The sequence below is a fragment of the Rhyacophila brunnea genome, unplaced genomic scaffold (genome assembly GCF_057557595.1).
Source record: "Rhyacophila brunnea isolate RB1 unplaced genomic scaffold, BYU_Rbru_1.0 scaffold_20, whole genome shotgun sequence".
Lineage (NCBI taxonomy): Eukaryota > Metazoa > Arthropoda > Insecta > Trichoptera > Rhyacophilidae > Rhyacophila > Rhyacophila brunnea.
Genome location: NW_028232860.1, coordinates 14,905,929 through 14,913,733, shown reverse-complemented (window position 1 = coordinate 14,913,733; position 7,805 = coordinate 14,905,929).

Sequence of the window (7,805 nt, the reverse complement as noted above, 5' to 3'; positions counted from 1 at the left end):
ATTTTTAGACATGACATCAAATACTTCCCATGTGCAATGATTTTAGAGTTTGAATGATAAATATCGAGTATGTATGTTTTGAGAAAATCAAAATGAGAGAATCGAATATCAATTGAAATTCGGAGGCGAAATGGATGTACATGACATTATGTATGAATCAGTGGCGATGGGCAATTTTTGGAAAGAGGTAGGCTGTGGAAATCAGAGGGAAAAAAACACACTTGTCAGCATAGATAAGTTATACTTACGGGAAATAAGAAGATTGTCAAACGTCAAATTTGAAAATCCGATCTCTAAAATGCGCTATCTAGAAAACAAGACATTTAAAAAAATACTTGTATATTTAAAACACTGATGAATGAATTGGTACAATATCAGATAATTTATCCACATTCAGAAAACACAATACGCTGAATTTAGATCACAAATCTTACAAGTAAAATTTTTTTTTCAAGTCAAAATAGCGTTCATCAATATCTCGACTGATAAATAATTGAATAAATTATATTAGTCTATGACTCGCCGTGGCAATACCAGATAAACGCGTAAATACTTATCATAACTCGAGCATTAGTACCTATTCCGGGACTTGAGTCTGACGTCAACTCAATATAAGTCTCATACTTTATATTACTATAAAACGAACTTGTCAGTCTTGTCACCATTTCTGTCCTACACTATACCAACTTTACAACTGAGGAGAAAGAGAGAGCAATGACAGTTGAGTGTATCACGGCTAGACATACGTGTATTATGCTATCTCGCTCGTGCGCATTTAATATCAATATTATTGAAAGTCTACCAACTAGCGAGTCGCGATGCCGATGATTTCATCGCATGCGTTCGAATAAGTTTATTGGGCTACACGTACTGAGTATGGATAGTTGCATCCGAGATTTGCAAACTGGTGACAGTATTTCGAACTCACCTCTACTGACGGTCATACAAAATATATGCTAAAATCCTTCAAAATAATCCTATAATTATTCAATAGTTGAGAACAGATGGTGCACGCTGTGGCATATTTTATAAAACATTCCTACTAATACGGCAGATGTCGTTGGCAAATTAAATTATTTTTATAGAATAGAAAATAATCAAGTTATTATTGAATAACATAAAATTTTAAATACGTCAATATGTAATTGTAAATTATTATCTTAAATAATCGCCTAGTATGAAGTATTCACCACTGGTATGAATGAGGTAATTATCTTTTCGAGTATGTACCATACTTTTTTAGCACAATGTTACGATGCAGGTGTTTTGTGTACGAGGACTGTTCAAAGAGTATCCAACGTTGAGGTCTGTCTGTACCCTAATCCTTTTCAAAATAAATATTATTTTATTATTTAAGGAAATAAATATTTTAATTACACAAATTGTCTTGTTTTTGGCCCCTTTCCGTCAGTGAGATATTAAAAACCATATTATTATGATTTAAATTTTATTGATGGAAATGCGAACCAAATGTAATAATTGAGAGGAACGTACAAATCGTATGAAATGAAGTCGTATAAAATTACTTACGAGCGTTTTTACAACACCTCATAAATTCAACTATGTACAGTAAAACCTCGTTAATAAGAACACTGATACATAATTCAAAATTTTCACGAAAAAGAAGTCCCTTGAATATTATTTTCATATAAAATCATACCTTTAATTCAAATTTCGTAATTCGAAATGATTTCAGAATCCTGGCATATAAAAATATTCAATAAATCGTAATAAAGTACACTATTTCATGAGCCAGTCATTGAAAATTGTGACAGACATTTCTTAAAACATCATAAATTACTTATTTTATGAAGTAATAAAAATAATCCTGACATTTTATGACCCATTAAAAGTTATATGAATGACCACAATGGTTCCGAAAACAGTTATTTGATGAAGACCCAAAAAAAAGAATAAGAATATTCAAAATTTAAGCACAATGGATTTGGAATTCAGGGGAAAATAACAAATGAGTTTGATTTCAATTTCATTTCCAGCTCTTGTTTTTAGAATGTTTCTTTCATCCCACTATTCGAGTACATAATCATAGATAACAGACGTATATATACATATATATTATAAATATAGATTCGTAAGTTCCATACAAGAAGATGCCCCCTATAATTGGTACCATCTATTGGCGTGACTAGAAGTTTTGATTATGACAGAACCATAGATCCAAACCCAAAAAAGTATTTATAATTATTAAAACGAAATTGTGACAAAAATGAATAAAAGTCGATATTTCAATTCAGATAGGTACACTTTATTGCAATGATAATCATATTGACAAATTTTGAATAACAACATAAATTTATGAGGACATAATTATGTAATAATAATAGTAACGCACTCCCACCATGGAAATTATTTGCCAGCACTTCCTGTCAGATTGATGACTTCATTAATTATTTCATATTGTGTTTCATTATAAATTTTCATCGCTTGCTGTTATTTTCGCAGTCAAAACCCCAACGATCGACAACATATTGATGTAGATTCTGAAACAATAATTTTAAAATGTGCTTAATGTCAAAATATAAAATGACAATGGTCGCCATTTACACTTTTGTAAAAATGCGCAAATATAATATAGACATTTTATATAGGTAGGTTCGTAATTTACTCAAACATAATCTTCTTTATATACCTACCTATTTTTTGTGTTAAAATTACAATAGGTAGGTACTATCATTATTTTGATGCCACGACTGCAAAGAAATTTCAATGGGCATAGAAGCGTATATACCTATAAACATAATATAATAAAAGTAGACTTACCCATTAACGTATTTTATCAGCTATTTTTTTTATTTTATTTATTAAGGAAAACAAACAGATACATATTGATTACCGAAATTTAAAATATAATAATAAAAAGTTATTGCAACCAGCAAAGTTTCCATATATATATTATAATATACGAGGGTGGGTCAATAATTCCTTAGAAAAAAGCATTAAAACAGTTTTTATTTTTGTATTTTTTTTTTATTTCTCAACATAATCTCCTTGGAGCTCAATACACTTGGTTAGACGTTTCTCAATTTTTTTTAAACCGTCAGAAAAATAAGTTTTCGGAAGGTCCTCAAAATAAGCATTTGTCCGATCGATGACTTCTTCATTTGAAAAAAAACGTTGTCCACTTAGCCATTTTTTTAAGTTTGGGAAAAGGAAAAAGTCACTGGGGGCTAAATCTGGCGAATACGGTGGGTGGTCGACCAATTCGAACTTCAATTCTTCAATTTTAGCCATTGATCGTAAACATGTGTGAACACGGGCATTGTCCTGATGAAAGAGGTTTTTTTCCTGTTTAAATGAGGCCGTTTTTCTTCAATTTTGTTTTTTAGCTGGTCCAATAAAGATGCATAATAATCCCCTGTTATTGTTTTTCCTTTTTCCAAATAGTCAACGAAAATAATTCCACGTGCATCCCAAAATACAGTAGCCATAACCTTACCAGCTGATTTTACGGTTTTCGCCTTCTTTGGACATGGTTCGCCTTTCGCAATCCACTGCTTTGACTGTTCTTTCGTCTCGGGAGTATAGTGGTGTATCCATGTTTCATCTACAGTCACAAAGCGACGAAAAAATTCATCCCGATTGCGTTGCATGAGCGAGAACAGGGCTTTAGAGGCCGTTGCGTTTATTGTCGACTGTGAGCAAACGCGGCACCCATCTTGCAGAATTTTTTTTCATGCCCAATTTGTCATGTAAAATAGAAATGACGCTACCTTTTGAGATCCCTGTAACCTCAATTATCTCACTCAACTTTAATCTTCGGTCACTTAACACCATATCGTGGATTTTATTGATCATTTCTGGTGTAGTCACCTCTACAGGACGTCCTGAGCGTGGTTCATCCTTTGTTGATGTACGACCACGTTTAAATTCATTTAACCAGTTATAAATAGTTGCAAGTGAAGGAGCAGATATGCCGTGAACTAAATCCAACTCATTTTTTATTTCCTTTGCTGTTAACCCTTTTATATTAAGATGTTTAATAACAGCTCTAAACTCAATTTTCTCCATTTTTTGTAAACAAGCAAATTTTTTTTTTAAATGTACGAGAAACACACAACAACCCGACCAATCTGATTGAAACTTCGCAGCATACTGAATCGGTAGTGCCGCTGCATGAAAACAAACCGCTTACAGTACTAGTCGCGCCACCTGTTGGCTTTTCTAAGGACTTATTGACCCACCCTCGTAGTTAAGCCTAATGAGAAAGAATAATGAATAATTAAATGATATACAAAAGATAAAAAAGTAACATAAAAAATAAAAGAATATATATATATATATATGTATAAGTAAATACATTATTTATATCTATTTATACAAAATTTTGGAGATAGCATGTTTAAATGAAACAGGTGAATTATTAAAAGGATCAACGGTGGAGAAATACATATTATAATTTAAACAAGAGCGCCGAATAAAGGGGTTTTGTGTATAATTAGAACCGCTACGACTGATATGGTACAAAGTTAGGTTTCGCGTAAATCTTGATGGACAATGGAAACCTACCCTTTCGAGTAGGTTTGGCGAGTCAACAAAACCATTGATAATTTTAGAAAGAAAATATTGATCAGATATAGAACGTCGACTTTCCAAAGATGGTACCATAAAAGTTGCAGCGGTTGAAGTAGAATTAGATAAATCATAACAGTAGGCTTTAAAATTAACGTGCTTGCGAAATCGCTTTTGCACCGCTTCGAGCCGATTTATATAAGTAACGTACTGTGGATTCCACACGACAGAGGTATACTCAACTAAGGATCTAACATAAGAGAAGTAAAGAACCTTCAGAACATCAGGGGATCTGAATGGTTTAGAGATCCGAAGGATAAAACCAAGTAATTTTAATACTTTATTGATGGTTTCATTGATATGAGCGTTAAAATTCATCTTATTATCCATTATAACACCCAGGTCACTTATTTTTGAGCTGCGTTTCAAGGGTTCAACTCCTAGTTTGTATTCTGTGTTGATGGGTTTCATACTTCTGGAGAATGTTATTGACGAGCATTTGTTGACGTTTAGATAAAGGTGATTCAGTTGACAGTATCTATACAATCTATCTAAGTCAGATTGTAACTCAATACAATCATCGACTGAAGAGATATTTTTATATATTTTTGTGTCATCTGCATAGATGAAAAATTGTGAGTTAAGAAAACAGGTGCTCATATCATTAATATATAAGATGAATAATAAGGGACCAAGGTGGGACCCCTGCGGTACTCCAGATGGAATGTGTATAAAACTGGAGACGAATCCTTTAATTGCAACAGCTTGCGACCAATTTGAGATGTATGAAGAAATCCAACGGAATAAATCCCCGTGAATCCCCAGGGCCCAGAGTTTTTTAAGTAAGATGCAGTGATTGATTTTGTCGAAAGCTTTAGAAAAGTCCGTATATATAGCGTCCACTTGTGTTTTACTGCCCATAGAATTAAGTATGAAATCAGTGAATTCGAGTAGGTTAGTTTCTACGGAGCGTCTCCTAAAAAAACCATGTTGATTTGGTGTGATGAAGTTACGTAGAGCTGCAAAAATATGGTCGGAAATGATCTTTTCTAACAATTTTCCGAAAATAGGAAGTTTGGATATCGGCCTGTAATTAGTAATGACGCTTTTGTCCCCACTTTTAAATATTGGAGTAATTAATGCTTTCTTCCCAGTGCTCGAAATGGAAAAATTCACGAACAGGAACGCTCTATAATTTTCCAAAAAAAAAGTATGCTTAATTTTTTACGTTACATACGTACGTTGATGTATAAATGCAATAATAAACTTTGAACTTCTTACGTGGATGTATATTGAGCAAGTGGGCAAGGATTGTCAGCGCCGCAGGCGAAAGAACCTCGTCTCAACAAAGTATACCGTAAAGAATTGTATTATTCTTTACTCTTACTTTATCTACCACCCATAATCAGCAGGCATGTTACTTCTACCACCACTCGTCACTGCTTATAACTTATATTACTGTCTCATTTGGGATAGTTCAGTTTGTTAATTAATTAGACGTAAAAAACAACATATCCACATACCTACAATAAAGATTCAAATTAAAAATTAATTTACATATCGTCGTTGAAACTAGAAAATTGTGTAACTCCAAAAACACTACTTTACAGGAGAGACAAAAAACATTATGGTTTCCTATACAAATGTATGGTTTTGGAGTGAAATCATCCATGATTTAACAATGATACAATTTTTCTGGAATTACAAAATTTGCAAGACGGATAGATATTATCAACGGCCACTAGATGGCATTCAAAGTCAATTTTCGATTAAAACGGAGTTACACAATTTTCTAGTTTCAACGACGATATAGCAAATTTTACAGATTATAGATTCAAGACGAGCACAGAATATTTAAAAAAATCAAAGAAATAGTATTAAAATAGTGTTTAAAAAATAAAGAAATAGATGCAGCAACTATTAGAAAAAATAGTAAGTACCTATACAGAGACGAGTAAATACAAAATTTATACAGTACATATCTGTACACAGATAGAGCTAACTACGCCATTTAATTATTTAAGAAGTTATAAAACAAATAATTTATAAATCGTTCATATAAACTCGTTCTCACGCAGGTGGAATATACCAATATCCGAAGCGATTTGGTTGAACACAGTTATTTCCTGCCCAATCATTATCAGCAATTGCAGATTAGTTATGCAGTACTACAGTATGTAAGCATTCTTAAGATAAATCAATCGGATAAAGCCATGGATGGTATCCACACAGCTTCAAACAAAGGATCCTCAAAGATTGCTTTTGAACCTTCTCCACCATAAGGGCTATTAGGCCATGCCTACTTCTAAGAAAAGTTTCAAGCCATCATCACAAAACAACGTAATTATAGCATTTTAAATTACCAATGGTGTAACATTAATTATCGGCTTTTGAGCTTTGAGAATCGATGTCTCCGCCGAATCTTAGGGGTACATTGGTACGACCGCGTTACAAATACCCCAGTTTGTGAGCAGCCACAACAGCCTTCGGTGATTGAAGTTATCACGAAGAGACGATTTACGTGGCTGGGACACGTATTCCGGATGCCGCCAATGAGTGCGGCACTTCGTACCCTTGTGGCACAGCCTCAAGGGTTCCATCACCGTGGCCGCCCCTCCCTCACCCTGCAGCGGTGCTACAAAAGCGACCTATTTGCTGCAGGGCTGATATGGCGGAAGGCGCAGGAGTTGGCGATGGACCAAGGGAAGTGGCGCCAACTTGTGCTTGCCCTATGCCCCAATATTGGGACGTGACAGGGTGGAAGAAGAAGAAGAAGTATCATTAATTATATAAGATAAAACATGACGGAAGGTGCAACTCGAACACGATTCCTATAGAATAATATAAAATTGTCATTAATCAGTAGGTACCTACCTATAATCAACATTATAAGGACTAATATTGTGGTGTATGTATGTACCTATACCATGGGCCCCACATCGTGAAGCAGGCCCCCAGGCTAGGATCTTTGGTGGGGCCCCCTTCCTATCGCTAAGAATAAAGGCAGTATGTACGTGGTAACAATAATCTGTATATTTAGTGTTTTATTGTATATTTTAATACATCCATACGAATTATGGAGATGTCTAGTATTGATACACAATTAAAAATTGTTTCGTATAACCACATAACTTTAAATAATATTATTGTAAGAAACTTCTTTTTTTACTATTAAAGCAAATTTGTGATGTGGGTTCAACTCACTTATCTGGTCGATTCGCCTCGCCGGGCTCCTCCTGAGCACGGGCTCCCAGGCTAGAGCCCTCTCAGCCCCC